This window comes from Panthera onca, chromosome X (genome assembly GCF_046562875.1).
Source record: "Panthera onca isolate mPanOnc1 chromosome X, mPanOnc1 haplotype 2, whole genome shotgun sequence".
Lineage (NCBI taxonomy): Eukaryota > Metazoa > Chordata > Mammalia > Carnivora > Felidae > Panthera > Panthera onca.
In genome coordinates, this window is record NC_138357.1 from 99,184,138 (window position 1) to 99,200,873 (window position 16,736).

Sequence of the window (16,736 nt, forward strand, 5' to 3'; positions counted from 1 at the left end):
AAAACCTAGTTGTAATACACACACGTGTGCATGCACACACACACAGAGTAAGGCAGAAATTGAAGAAAATGAAGATACATCAGATATCCATAAAAATTACAAAGTGTCACATATTGGTTTCATTTTCATTGTTCTGAAACCTCTTTATGGGTTGAACCTATTTATATGCCGTGTGTGTGTGTGTGTATTGTGTATATACAGAGACAGGAGCAGAAATGGGGCAAGCTATTAACAATCTAGGTAACGGATATATGAATATTTTTATTAACAACTTTTCCAGGAGTTTCACCTTTTTCCTTTTTTTATGTTTATTTATTTTTGAGAGAGAGAGCAAGTACGAGGAAGCATGAGCAGGGGAGGGGCAGAGAGAGAAGGAGACAGAAGATCTGAAGTGGGCTGTGTGCTGACGGCAGAGAGCCAGATGCTGGGCTCGAACTCACTAGCCATGAGATGCTTAACTGACGGAGCCACCCAGGTGCCCCTGACATTTTTTCAAAATAAAAAAGGTGTGGGGAAATTTTATTCTTTCTGCTGTTTTATATATGTCGATTCTTTAGGAATTATTTTGTTATTCAAGAAGGCATGGGCTCTTGGCACCATGTTTCAGTGAGATCTCTAATCACTTAGTACTAAATTCACTTAGCATTTTGATGACATGCATCTCTTATATTTGTCCTTATTTCACTCCTCCTGCCTCTTCCTCAGGTCTTCTCCCCTCAAGTCAAAGAAATAGTTGATAAATCCTACTTTATACAGTTTCATTTTTCATTGTTTTTGAACTTTCTCCTGCCTTACTTTAATTATGCCCATCACAGTGTCCTAAGTTTAAATCCCATATGTTGATCCATTCATTGAACAAATAGGTAGAAACTGTGTGCTTACTATGCTTTAGGTACTGTTCTAGGGGACTGATGCCTCCTATTCTTTTCCATATGTCAGGTGCTATACAAACACCAAGATACAACCACTTATATGTTGTAAATTTTTTCCTCCCTTACTCAAAATATAGAAGCTAGTATTTGAAATTTCCACCATGAGAATTACTCCTTTGAGTTTTCTTATAGTCTCTGGAAGACTGCCTGGCATGTAATAGAAGCTTAATGAAAATGAATGAATGAAGATGCAAATATATTACCGGGGAGTGTTAGTCAATTGAAGTGTTACAGATTCAGCCAAAAGAAGATGACATTGGCTAACTTCACTGCAAAGCATATTTATTTCAAGAACACAGTATCGGTAGAAAAAAAATAGATGGGAAGAAATTCTACCAAATTTGGATCAGAAGGACAAAACTAGGAAGCTGTGGGGAACTAGGGAACAGGAACAGTATCTTTAAGAGAAATACAGCCTTGGGGTGCCTGTGTGGCTGAGTTGGTTAAGCATCTGACTCATTTTCAGCTCTGGCCATGATCTCACTGTTTGTGAGATAGAGCCCCACATCCAGCTCTGCACTGCTAGTGCAGAGCCTGCTTGGGATTCTCCCCTCCCCCCTCCCCTCTCCCTACCTCCCTCTCCCCACCTCCCCCCTCCCCACCTCCCCCCTCCCCCCTCCCCACCTCCCCTCTTCCCTCCCTCTCTCTCTCCCTCCCTCTCTCTCTCCCTCCCTCTCTCTCTCCCTCCCCCTCCTTCCCTCCCCCCTCTCCCCCTGCCTCCCTCCCTTTTCCTCCCTCTCTCTCCCTCTCTCTCTGTCCCTATCCTTCTCTCTGTCCCTCCCCTACCCTCTCTCTCAATATAAATAAACAAAATAAAATTCTCTTAAGTCTGTTAAAAAAAAAAAAAAAGCCTCACTACTTTGTAACCTTCTCTTCCTCTGGTCAGGTTTCAAATTTTGTGGAGAAAGGTTTTGATTGACCTGTCTTGGGTAACATGTTCTCCTTTGGCCAGAGAAAGTCAAGGCATCATGCAGGGGCAGGAGGGGAATTCAGGATTTACATTAAAACAGATAAGATATAACCAGAGGGAGTGAGAATGGATGCTGTTAGAGTTTTCTGTCACTGCTGTAATAAATTATATATAAACTCATTGGCTTAAAATAATCAGATTTATTACCTTATGGTTCCATAGGTTGAAAATCCAACAGGGTCTCACTGGACTGACAGAAAGGTATTGGCGTGGATGCACTCCTTTCTAGAGATTCTAGGGGATAATCTATTTCATTGTCTTTTCCAGTTTCTGGAGGCTGTCCATATTCCTTGGCTTTCTGGTCTCTTTCCTTAGCTTCAAGGCCAGCAAAGGACAGCCCTGTTTTTCTTACATCACATAACTCTTACCTTCTCTTCTGCTCTTAAGAAACCTTGTGATTACATTGGGCTTACCAAGATAATCTCCCTATTTTACAGTCAGCTGACGAATAGTCTTAATTCTATCTTCAGTTACTTCATAAACAGTCATTTTGATCATCAGTGAATTGAGCAACAAGAACTTTTGGAAAAAAATAACACTTTTTTTTTTCAGTGGGGAAAAAAAGAGAGGTGATCTTTTGACACAGCACTGGGGCTGCAGTACAGCTCAAACAGGAGAGGATTTGGAGTCATCACAGAAGCTTACTACCACAGAAAGGCATTAAAGTGAAACTTGCATGGATCTGTCTAGGCTCCCCCTGTGTCTAATAGTTTTTCATGTATCATGAAAGAAGGCGAATGTAATGTAGCTACAAAAATAATTAGCTCCTGCTACAACCTTTATATTATCATTCATTTGAATCACTGATGTAGAAGAATATTTTGTTCCATTCTCTAAAGAAATACCTTGTACCAAATATCAGATCATGCAGGAAAATACTTAAAAATCAGAATCTAATCTCCATGATGAACTAGGGAAATTCTGTATCTTCTGCTTTGGATTATCATCATCGTCTATTCATTGCCTACAGGAATATTTTGACTATCAGATGTTGATCTGGAATCCTGTTTCTGAAGAATTCTCACTACTGATTACTTTAGCAACAAAGATCTATATTATAGTTTCATATAATTTAGCAGTTGCTTACAAAATAATTGAATACGGGATTCATTCTCTTCCTTTGCTCCTTTCCCCTGTGCACATGTGTTCTCTCTCTTTAAAATACATAAATATATAATACAATTATAATTATTTCCTAATAATTCTGTGTGTGTGTGTGTGTGTGTGTGTGTGTGAGAGAGAGAGAGAGAGAGAGAGAGAGAGAGAGAGAGAGCATGCGAGCGAGTGCGCAGGAGTACATGGAATTCACGGATACATACAGCTAGAAAAGAAGATAGTGCTAATAGAAGATGGCATTAGATTATAAGATATAATCATTCCCAAACTGAATGATTAGTTTTACTATTTAAAAAAGTATATATTTAGTGTTTATTTTAGAGACAGAGACAGAGCATGAGCAGGAGGGGGAGAGAGAAGGAGACATAGAATCTAAAGGAGGCTCTAGGCTCTGAGGTGTCAGCATAGAGCCTGGCTTGGGGCTCTAACTCATGGACTGAGAGATCATGACCTGAGCTGAAGTCAGATGCTTAATAGACTGAGACAACCAGGTGTCCTGAATGATTAAAGACTGACAGATCAGGAGGAATGTATGTATAGTCCTGGTGTGCCTTAATTTTATCAGAGATTCTGATGAAATCTCATGATTACATCATGGCCAGCATGGAAAAGATGCTGGAAGGAAAAATAACATACCCCATTAATCTAAAGACTTCCTGAGTAGGAAAACCTCAAGATTAACAAACCTATCTCAATCTGAAAGATTAAGAAGTGTTCACCCTGCTGCATTCACCAGTGCTGAATATCCTTGAAAGTGTTTTAAAAAAATGACAGATTGCACAATGGGTTCAACAGCAGCCAATAGGGAAGATACTTGGGGGCCCAGTAGTGTAAAGAACTGTGAAGGGTCTGAGAGTTTACCCTACTTATAAACTGTCAAGTTAGTCTGCTACATTTTCATGGATGCTGGCAGAAGATAGCCTACCTCTGGGTCAGAGACAGGGGACTTTATTACACACAGCAGGAGGGATGAACTTCATGGTTGCATTGGCTCCTCTTGTTTCCCCAAGTTACATTGAGTTGATGTGGAGTGGTCCCGGTGAATACTGTACACATAATACGTATGTGTCACAGCTGAGGAAGCAGAATCTTTTACAAAACTTCCAATGCCCATGCCCCTTGTTTCTACGAATTTGTTATTCTGCACCAGTAAGAACAAGAAAAGGAGGAAAAGAGGAAGAATTTTACGATACATTCATTTTATTGACCAATAGTTTTATGGACTTCCTTCCAGGACTTCTTTCAATGATGAAGCTGTGGTGTGCCACATGGAGTCACACATTGAGAGAAATTACCCATTTCTCTGCCTGAGGAGTCTGGGGTGACAGGGTGTGAGACCGTGAGGTCAAATAACCATCACATCAGCCATTGTCACTTTTTACTGGTTTGAACATGGGGTTTATCCAATTTGACCTTTTTCCTGGTTCATTATCTGTGCAGAGGTAGTAGAGGTCACGCCATAATGAGTACAGTCTCCTCAAAATAGCTAGGAAATCAGCCCCCACTACCCTCAACAACAGCCAGACCTGCCTTGGTAAGATGTAAGGCAAATCAGAATTGGAGGAAATTCAGAGTTTGAAATAAGTATACCGTCTTTGAGATAGTAGTTTATAAAGAAGTATGCAACCTACTTTCTGATTTCTGGTTCAGTGAGTTAGAATTCTCAACTATTTGCCCCCTGCCTAAGGGCAATTAGCATGTTTAAGACCCTGTCACTTTCCTACTTAATTACAGAGGATTCATATACAAAAAAAGTGGCCCAAAAAAGGCTATTTAGTCCCTGGTAGTATTTCCAGTCCTTAAAAACTTTGTGTTTATCATTATAAAGTATTAACAAATAAGAAAACACTTTATTTTTACCTTTTAATAGAGTATAACATCAAGCGAGGATTTAGCTCAAAGTTTTCTGCCTTCTTTCCTTTGTCCCTGTCCTCAGCAAGGACATGCTTAAAATTTCCGTGTAACATAAAGGGCAGACAGGGATACTGCTTCCTTATCAAGTCAGAAATCATTTTCTGAATAAAGATACTTTGGCATCTGTTGGTGTCAGTCTTTCCTTTAAATTAGCTCTTACGTTGTAGATATAAGCCAGGTAATTTCTGATGTGGTCAGTTTCTGGAAGATTTTACTTTTGAATGGCAAGTAGGATGTTTTGAGATATTTTTTCTTAACCAATGCATGTCTTGACTTCTTACTGGTACATGCTGCTTTCAGAAGGGCAAGATCTCTTTGCAGAAGATGAATGGTCTTCATAATAAATCAGTTAATCTTATTTAATATCTATTTTACACATGAAGATGGATAATATATCTCAGTTACCAAAGAGACTAGAGCTGAACGTTCATTGAACTTGAAATTATGAGCACCCTGGATTTATGTGAGTTCTTAGAAGCCTACATCCCATAGCATCTGAAAGTATTCATCTTTCCAGATACATTCTCTCATCCACGCTTCTTGTCAGCACTGTGTTGGGGAAGAGGGAAATACAGAAAACGGGATAGAATTATGTCTTCAACTTTGTGCTAGATAACAAACTCAGGAATAAATTATTGAACTGAAACATTTCCTGTGTGATCTTGAGCAACTCCTTGACTGTTGATTGCTCCCACCTACCAGTGTCATCCAAGCTATCAAATTGGATTTGGGGCATAAGACTGGGATTTAGCAATATTTTGTTATAACCCTAGATCTAAATACACTGTGTAGTTGGGAGTATTAATTTTTCTGTGAAAAAGGTAGGAAGTACCCTAAAGGCACAGAGCAGAGATTAATGGACTCCTCACAGTCTGTGTAAGAATGCCTGGTTTATGGCTACTCAAAATTTACTAAAATGCTGGCCTACTTTCCACATGACATAATAGTGTAATAAACGCAAATCAGACTTCAAAATGAAATGGCAAAAAAAGTATTTAAAAATCTCTCCGTGTGATAAACAACTTTTTTTGCTTGTTTCTTCAGTTTGGTTCTTTGCTTTAACTAAAATACGATAACCTTAATAGCTGAAAGAGTTTCAACTAAGTTACAGATTTGTTTGCTTTGCTTAGCTGGAATCTGTGCTAATGGCTCATATTAGCTCTATTTTCTGTGTCAACTGACAAGTTTATAATATCTGTCCTGTATTATTCCCTTTCTGAAAATTCATCTGACATCACTTCAGTCAAGGGGGGAGGAAACTTGGGGTGCCAAATCTTGTCATTGATTTATCAGTGAATCTAAAAAAAAAAGTCCCTTTGAGAACACTTTGCTGTTGTTCAAGATGTTGGTGACTTGCCCAAGATCATGTAGTCATTCTCTGAGAATCTGGATTCTCTCCTTGGTTACATTGCCTCAGAGCTGTTCTCTTTCCCCTCTCTCCATCTTCCAACTTTGCTCCTATCTTATTATGTGAGCTGTCTCTTGGTTCACTATGCTCAACCATGGTTTCTACTCAGAAAAGACAAAGAGATTTTCAAAAGAGGATCTTCAAACTATATATTTTTGTTTCTTTTCTTTAAACTTAACATTTTTTAAGTTTATTTTTTTTTTTGAGAGAGAGAGCAAGTTGGGAGGCAGAAAGAGAGAGAGAGAGAGACAGAGGGAGAGGAGGATCTGGAGTGGGCTAAGTGCTGGCAGCGGAGTGCCTGACTCAGGGTTTGAACTTGGGAACCATGAGACCATGACCTGAAGTGAAGTCCAGATGCTTAACTGACTGAGCCACCTAGGCACCCCTAAACTTAACATATTTTAATTCATCTTTAATCATGTATCTTTTCCTCAAATTATAGGTTTTTAAATATTAAAATTTTTCAATTTTTTTTTTTTTTTTTGAGAAAGAGAAAGCGAGGGAGCTGGAGAGGGGCTGAGAGGGGCAGAGAGAGAGGGAGATAGGGGATCCAAAGTAGGTTCCATGCTGTCAAGCACAGAGCCTGATGCAGGGCTCAAACTCACGAACTGTGAGATCATGACCTGAGCTGAAGTTGGATACTAACCGACTGAGCTACCCAGGCACCCCTTTATTTTTTTTAAAAAGTAGGCTCCATGCCCAATGTGGGTCTTGAACTCACAATTCTGAGATAAAGAGTTGGATGCTCCACAATGGAGCCAGCCAGATGTCCCTGTTTTTACATTTTAATCCTCAATATGCCACTCCGATAAGAAATGGAAAAAAGATGGTTATTAGATTTTATTCAAATTCAATAAATGAAAAATAAGTGCATTTGCTTTGCTTTAAATAATGCACTCTTAATACTAAAACACTGGAGCAATGATGAAGTTACCTAGCTTGGTATCAGCAACCAAAAAAAAACCAACCCAACAAATCAAAAGGTGTAATCTCTTTCAGGTGCAACTCTGATCATGTTCATCAGTCTATATTGTTCTCTTCTATTGTCCTTGGGGTGGGGGGAACAAAGACATAAGGTGGGGGGAATCCATAGATGTTACAGGGTATTCTGCTAAGGAACTGACACTTGGTGCTTCATTTACTGAAAGGTGAAAAATTGCAGGGATGGAGGAGGATTGCAAGATGTGGTCTAAATTAGATCTAAACACTTTCTAATCCTTTAGTATTAACCAAGCCAGTATTGAGTAAATATTTATTGAGCACCTACTGGGGAGAGGCTGTAGGTGGATACTGGGTTGACAAAATTAGTTTCTATACTTGAAGATCTAATGATCTAGTGGGGACTAGCCAGGGTGATATGTATAAACATTAATGAGCCTTGTGATGAAAGCTTATTCCTTCAAGCCCAGGGCTCACATAGCTGAGCTTTAAAGACCTATCCAGCAGAGAAAGAAAATGGAGAGGCAAAAAGGTCAAATCCATGTGAGAAAAAAAAAGCCACTAAGTGTGTGGGGGGGGGGTGAATAAAAGTGACTAATATATCACTCTTGGGGTGTACATAAGCATGGAATCAATGTGATGTCTTTGATTTGCAATTTTATCCTAGCATTCTATATTTCCTAAACATGGCTGTCAACCCATGAATCACCTGTGGTCCCACCCCAGACCCTCTGGCTCTGAATGTGTGAAAGGGGTCAGGGAAGCTCCAGTATTAACAGCTCCCCTGGGGGATTTTATGGGAAGCTGAGAAAACAGTGCTATAGCTGGTGTCTGAAACTCCACCAGTTGAGTTTCTCTGGTTGCTTGAACAGCAGATCTCACACTTCAGTTTGCATGAAAGAACCTGAATCTCCACTACTTGAGCTTAACCCTCTTAGTTGAACAGATGGTCCCTCCCAAAGGTTAGGGAACATTCCTGCTTGAATGTTAAGGTTCCCTCAAAGAGTTGAACTGCGTGGGCCTGTCTCGAAGCCCATTGATCTTCGTTTTGACTAACATGTTAAGAGATTGTGAGAAATTTCATCCTCATAAGTTACTCTGAGAAATGCTGATTTAATCAGGACTTATTCCTCTTAAGAACAAACACATTTGACTCAGCCTTTGATGTAAACAAAGGATTTCAGAATTGGATTTAATTCTAGGCTATAAATCCACTACAATATAAGCTCTGAGAAGACAGGGATATTTTTTTCCCCATGTTTTTTCTTTGATGTATTCCCAGCACTTGGAAGAGTGGCTTCCACGTACCAGGTGCACCCAAACTATTTGTTGACTGACTGGATGAACTCGAGATGTAAAGATGTCATGTGTCTCATTCTTCCATTCCTCTCAAATATTCTGACACTGTGTTAGGACCACAAAGCATTTCTGGTGGCTGGAGTGGAAATACAACACAACTTAAGAAGAGAGAAGAAAGGAACCATAAAGGGTGGCCAGGATGGGTAGAGTTCCCCACAACTCTGTGTACCTCACAGACTATCATGATGATTCTAGTCTTGGACATCCATCACCTGTTGGGCCCCAGAGGCTTTGGGTTGCCCCTGATGAGAGAGGGAAATCCAGAGGGTGAGGTGAGGTGCTATAGAAAGTGTACATGAGCAGAAATGATAGCTTTTCCCTCCCATTTGCCCCTTATTTTCTGATTTGGTGTGTCAACAGGTAGGTCCGGCCATGATATCAAATAGGTTGGGTTCACTACACCCTCCCCCCGCCCTAGTTCTTTCCAGCCTTCTGTGGGATCCTGTGTCACTTTATTGAGGGCCTGAGTGTTCACTTATGTTATAGAAAGAGAAACTCTTGAGTGTTAGTGAACTGACCAATCAAGAAAAAAAAAAAAAGGCCAGCCTGTGGTATGCAGCTCTTATGCCTTCTGTAAGGGTTGCTGCCAACAAAGAATGACTCCAAGGGGTTACAATTATCCCCCGCAGACACACCATCTGTTTCTGCTTTAGCTCTGGGTGTGAGAATTGTTAAGGGGACATAATAATGGCTCCTCCCAGCTGTTCCTGTATCGAGGACAGTATACTTTGAGAGTTGGGCATTTTCAGAGGCCGGGGGTATAGAGATTTTAAGCATGCGAATTAGGTCTAACAAATGGAATATATAGCAGTGTGTGCTGTAATCACAGGAGATATTTTTCCCCTAATAAGTGTCATGTCAAGGATGAGTAAAAAGTAGGATGGAATATATTCAATAAATTGTGTTTATGTCATGCTATTCTGATCCTTTCTGAATGTATTGACCCTAAGGAAGATTGCACAGGTGTTTTCTCAGGGATCTTCATGACACGGACTACAGTTGCTCTTGGAATATGTAGGATGCCAGAAAGTTTCTCTTTGTTCTACAGAGATCTGCACTGCATGATGTTCTCTAGGGCATAAAAAGCCTCACATTAAAGCTAGTACAGTGTTTCTTTTTACCTATGACAGAAGAATTTTGAGGAAATTGGCTTTGTTGGTGACATAGGAAATACCAGTAGCTCTAGTTTTCAAGACAGGGTTTGGTTCTCCACCACTCCATTTTTAATAGCTTCCTTGGAGAAACCACTTACTTTAGAACAGTGATACTATTTGTAGAACACTTGATAGTTTACCAGGCATCTTCACACATGTTTTGAGCCCCAAAATGAACTTGAAAGAGTAAGAGTGGACTTACTGTTTAACCTTTTATAATAGAAAAGTGAGGCTCAGAGATTTTAAAGAAATTTCCAGCAAGTGGCACAGCAGACAACCAATACAAATCTTACTCTTTTCTTCCAATAGCAGCTTATAACTCTCACAATGCATGAGGAATAAAATCCCAAATTCGGAGCAAGAGGTTTGGATGCAATGTGCAGGAGTCTTGCTCATGCCGGCTTTTGCTGCTGTTGGAAATCTGGGGGTCACTCAGGTCATTGGATTTAAAGCAGTAGTTTTCAAAGTGTGGTCCCTGGATCAGCAGTAGCACCAACGTCACTGGGAGCTTGTTAGAAATGCAGAATCTCAGGCCCCAGCCCAGACCTACTGAATCAGAAAATCTGGGTGTGAAACCCAGGAATCTGTTGGAACCAGTACCGTGGGTAATTGTGATGCATGGTATTGTTGGAGAAACTCTGATTTAACGGATATAATCTCAGAGTTCTTCTACCATCCCCTCATGCTACAATTCAACCTTTAGTATGAAAACCTTTTTGATACATAATAAGCATTTGTCATTTACTGCATCAGGAAAGTTTTTCTCTAAAACAGTGAGAAACAGGCACAAAAGCAGTGAAAGTTTGAATGACTGAGGAGGATAAAGGGAAAAATTAAGGGTTGAGGGCATAGAGTTATTCTGGAAGGCTGTTGGGAATCTCAGGTCTTAGGAGTTGAGGTTTGAGAAGAGAAAGCAAGGAAGAAAATTAAGAAAGGGGGTGCCTGGGTGGCTCAGTTGGTTAAACAGCCAACTTCGGCTGGAGTCATGGTCTCATGGTTTGTGGGTTTAAGACCCGCACCGGGCTCTGTGCTGACAGCTCAGAGCCTGGAGCCAGCTTCTGATTCTGTGGCTTCCTCTCTCTCTGCCCCTCCCCCACTGGCACGTGCCTGCGCTTGATAGTGCTCTCTTGCTCGCTCCCTCCCTCCCTCTGTCCCCATCTCTCCCCCCTCCCAAAAATAAACAGTAAAAAAAAAGGTCTCAATTTATATTTTCTAAATTTATACTTTCTAGTTGTGTCTAAGGCTAGTCCTATCACAATCAGTTACTTTTCCGGAAATGCCATGGTCTATTTTTAATTTTTTTTAAGTTTATTTTGGGAGGAGGGAAGGAGAGAAGGGAGGGAGAGGAGGGGAGGGGAGAGGAGGGGGCTTCTTGGGAGAAGCCTCTGCAATGTGAGCACAGAGCCTGATGCAGGGCTAGAACTCACAAACTGAGATCATGACCTGAGCTGGAACCAAGAGCCAGACTTTTAACTGACTGAGCCACCCAGATGCCCCACCATTGTTTTTTTTAAATAGATCATTTGAGCTCATTTGTTCAACTAAGCAATTGATAGCAATCTGCTGAGTTTAAAAACAAAAGCACAAATAGTGATTCAGTAGAGATCATCCTTATCAAGGAAGGGAATATTCCTCCTAACTCTGGAAAGGACCTGGATAATGCAGAAGAGGTGTTTGTCCAGTACAAAGTGTTGGGGCCAGCTCCTACCAAGTCTTCTCCTGTAGCACTCAGGGAGACTCTCTGGTCGTGGGGGAACTAATAGTGCAGAACAAGATTATGGCCAAGATTTGATTTGTCGTCATAAAGTCCATCTTATACAAAGTGAATCTGAACCACCTTTCATGGATGTTTTCCAGCCTTTAGCTTGTCTCATGCATGTGTCATACAGTTTAATAGAAGCAACCAAAAGTTTTACTGGATAGAAATCACAAGGATGTTTTTTTTTCTGTCCATTAAAAAAAATTAAAAGATAAATGCCATGTTCCTACATAATGGTGAAAACCCTTTTCCTGTTCACTTTGGTCTACATCTGGGTCAGGGTAGGAGATTAACTTCCACTAAACTTTTCACTATGTCACCAGGTAGCCCCTGTTCCTGAATCTTAGATGGAAGAAAAGTATGTCCCTTGCTAGATCTTAAATGCTAAATGTGGGTCACTTACATAAGTAAGCTTTATCTGATACTAAAGATGTTTTCATTTTATATGTCTGAGAAAAATGTAAAGCCCTTGCTATAAAAAGTTATTGATTTCCTACAGATATGTGCATAAACATTTGGAGAATCATTTCCCTCAAATTAAATACCCTTGGTTTCATAAGCAGACTTCATTCCTTTGTAGAGCAGGAGATCTTAACTCAAACATTGTCATCTGGCAACATCCCCCACCTCCTGCCCTTACTTTTTTTTTGTTTGTTTGTTTTGGCCACATGTATATATTTGTGGTCCTACACATCACTGAGCATGTCACACAAAGCCTTCGAGTCTCCAGCCCGCCTTTTCAGATCCACTGTTTGATGTTTCCTCTGAGACCCATTTTCCTATAGGCTATATTTATTTTTTAACAGCTTTATTAAGATAGCACTAACATATAAAAACTAAATATACTTAAGGTGTATATGTGATGTCTTGATATAAATACTCATTGTGAAATGATCACCACAGTCAGGTTAGTTAACATATCCATTACCTATAGATAGTTACCCTGTGTGTGTGTGTGTATGTATGTATGTATGTATGTATGTGTGTTGTTAAGATGTAAGAAATAACCTCTTAAAAATTACAAGTATACAAAATAGTATTTTTAACTATCATCACCATTGCTGTACGTTCGATCTCAAAAAGTCAAGATGTCAAACGCTTTCTCAATCACACATTTTAAAAAATGATTTGGATATCAATCCGTGGAGAGAAAATATCTTAGGTTTAAATAACAAAAATAAAACCTCTGCTCCTTTGAATCTCATACCAGTCATCTATGACATTATCTATGACCCCCAACGCCCACTCCCCTCCCCATCCTGCTCGCTGAGACTTTTCCATCTGGCTCTGTTTATGTTCGATCCTAACTACTCCATCCTCCTTGATGATGTGAACATCCTTATAAGTAACCGTTTCTGTGCTCCAGTCTCCTGCTTCCATAGCACCTCCCGCCCCCCTTCCGCCAAGAGGTTCACTAGGAACCAAACTCCAGTGCAGAATAGGAAGTAATGTTTATGCCCACTCAGCCTAAAATTATATGAGTTACTTGCTTATTAGTTCTGTTGCATTTGGGAGCTATCTTGTCTCCTGGTTGATTGATACTGAGAATGTGTTTTCTGAGGCAGTGAGATTCTAGAAAATCAACTGCTTATCAGAAAATCAACTCTTGCCACCGGCAATGGTCCACAATTTTTTTGTGTGGTTTTATTACCACCTGGACTGTGCTGTAAATCATGAGGTCGGGATGGTTCTATCCGGGTGTTCTGGTTGTGCTTCAGCCAACATTTACTTCATTATTTCTTTAGGGAAAGTGATTGAGAGTTGCTTCTAATTGGTTTCATTAAAGAAAAGATCCCTGAAAATCCCTGAAAAAGATTTAACTTACTATGGTTTGGATTTTACAGCCTGTTATTACAAAGGTTGTCACCAAAGCCAGCTGTTGAACAGAAATTAGCACAGGAGTGTTCAGACAACAGAATGGAGTAGGAAATGCATTTACAACACCCTTGTGGGGAGGTATTGTCCAATCTGGTCAAAGTAACCCAATGCCTTATGGTAGCTATTAATGGAACACTTAGAGGTGCCAGGCATAAATTATATATTTCTAATCCTCCCTTTCTAATGTATGTAATCTTGTTTTGTCTATTTGTCAATGGATAAAACTAAGACAGCAAATAGCTGGCCTGAAATGGTAGGGCTGAGACTCAAATCTAGGTCTACCTGAGTCAAAAACTGATGGTTTTAATCACCCTACTCTATTTTAGTACATGATGCTACTTCCACTTCAAGCTTCCCTCCTGAACCCCCAGACTTTCAAGATCATTGAGAAAGAATCTACGTCTGATCCACCTTTGTATATCTAACATTGCTTCCCTTGATCATCTGTATACAACAGGTGCTCACTGTCAAGTGCACAAACAGGTACATTTTTATAAAATAAATCTGTATCAAGTCCTGATATTTGCAGAAGTCTTAGACAAAAAATGGAAAAAATTAATGAAAGCAAAGTCTCTCTCCTTCTTTGTCAGTAACATTTATATAGGTACAATGAAAAGGGAAATCATGAATTCAGTGAAGGGTGTATTTTGATTTTTGTGGAGAATGCGGTAGCTGAATGACAGGCTCAAATGCTCCAACCCTCCCTGCACCTACCATTTCACAGTGGCCTCATCATGGGAAAAGTGCACCTCTACACCCCTTGGCTTTCAGCTTGGCCTGCCTGCTTGCTCTGGCCTATGGCTTATAGGGAGAAGTGACAGAGGGTCAGTTCTAAATCTAGACCCTACGAGGCCTCATTTTGTTTCTGCTTGCTCTCTTGCACATGAATCATCAGCATGAGTTGAGCTATAAACTGATGCCACACCTTCAACCTGGGCCCAGAATGAGACATAGGGTAGAGTTGAGTCAGTCCAGCCTAGACTGTCTGATTCTGACTTGTATGAGTCTTCCCATCCAACTGCAAATCTAGTGAAATAAAAATTTCTGTTAGTGTCACTGAGTGTTGTTATGGCATATCTAATGAATATAGCAGATGTTCCCATTGTTTTCAGAGTTAACTGCCAGGGGCTCTATTTCAACAATATGCTATAATAACAGTTAATGATTTTCTCGCTAGCTCCTACCCTTTAATTTTTTAAAGAGCGTCAAACCTCAGAAATGGCCCTGGGCTGAGAAGCCAGGACAGAGTCAACTAATTGAACAGCCAGAGACCTTCCCCAATCTGTCAGGCAGAGTAGCCTCCCAGGGCTAACTCCTTAATGTAGAGAATTAGATCTGTTTTAGCAAGTTAGGCTTGGGTGTTTATTAGAAATTTTCTAATGGTGTCTGCAATTAACTTTAAACTATTGAAAATGTATGTATAATATATGTGTGTGTGTTGGCTTTTAGTCTACACCCTGGAGCTCATTAGAGAACATTTAAAGCCCCTAATCAAGAGTACACACTACTGGGCCTAGTTACTTCATATTTCAGAGTCTATATTCAGAAATCCAGGCTCCCCCAGCATCCTTCAACTATCTATATCTCTGTTCAGCACCAGATGGTTTGTTAATTAGTATAATGTAAAGAATGATTTTAATTGCTGACTTGAGTGGTTTCAACATATGTGCATTAGCTAGAAATACTGTCTATATTTCTGCCTTGCCTGAACTGGGCTAAGAGGTCTAGAGAGGCTAGGACCCTTAAAAGTGGTGCCCCACGCCTATGACTATGTCTGGTTCTTGTGTGTAGTCACTTTTGGAGAATTCTGTGTAGTGCTATGTCTGCCTTGCATACAAGCAAAGCAAATGTTGACTGACATGCCTAAAACAACAAAATTATGACTACTTTCTTATAAATATGGTATGTGTAAAAGATACTATCTAGTACATAAAACTTATCCTGGTGGTAAGGTCTTGAGAGCAGAGTCCTAGAGACCCTTATCTATCTCTGACTTTTGGAGATTACCAATGTCTACTAACATAACGTAATATTTAAGTAAAACCAAATTGCCTTAGCTCAGTTACAATAGCTTCTTAAAAAGATTGAGTTAAAAGTTAATCATCAGTGGAATGGATAAATAAAGAACAGTGTGTTTCTTAAGTGAAACTCTCTTTAGCAACATTAAATGCAGTAATAATGGTTCATCTCAAAAACATTATGTTGAACGGTACATTTGAGATTATGTTATTTTTCTGTATATACTCTCCCAAATAAAAAATAGCCATAAGAAAGATACCAAGATGATCACCAGATTCCTGGCATGCCAGAAATTGTCCTACCTGTTCAGAACTGTGATCCTTGTTCAGAAATTCTCCTTCTTTTCAATAAAATTCTACAATCCAGGCTGCCACCTTCTCATTTTTCCATTCATGTTGAAGCTCCCAGGAACGTGACTTATTCATCTAATAGGACAAATGATGGCACTAAAGGAAGGGCCGCTGTTTTGTACAAATTCAAGGGGGCTTGCTATTCATATATTCACTTGCTATGAAGTGAATATATGAAGGGCCCCTGCTAGAATTTTGTGATGACATATGGCATGGCTGTACATGACCTGTCTGGAGCTGTCTCAGAGAGGTGAAGTGACTTGGCTAAAGTCATGTGTATAGTTAACCACAGCACCTGATGAGAAGCTAGAGCTATTTTTGCTCATAATATATTGTTTTTTAAAAAAAATATTTACTTACTTTGAGGGGGAGAAAGAGAGAGAGTGCAAGTGGGAGAGGGGCAGAGAGAGGAGAGAGAGAATCCCAACCAGGCTCGGCACTGTCAGTGCAGAGCCCGACATGGGGCTCAATCACACAAACCATGAGATAATGACATGAGCCGAAACCAAGAGTCAGATGCTTAACCGACTGAGCCACCCAGGTGCCCCTCTGCTTACAATATATTCTATTACGAAATTGTCTTACAATTTCAGATATTTGGTTGTTTAAGGTAAATTAATGCCTTCAGTAACTCTTATGTAAATTCACTTTATTTAAAATGAGTAATATCTTTATGGACAAATATTTTTTTTCAAGTATTTGTGGCCTATATGTAAGATTAAATGTTTTAGCAAGTTTGGTTTGTACAAATGGTGAAAAAGTAAATTGTAATAAATTAATAATTTATAAACTATAATTTTAATTATAATTAATACTTTTAACAGTTTAGTCTACTCTTTCCAGGCTTGACTTTTACTATTTTTTTTATAGTCTTTCTAGTGTAGTCTACATTTATATGAACTTTAGAACTCTGAGGTTTCTTTCTTCAACATCCCCTC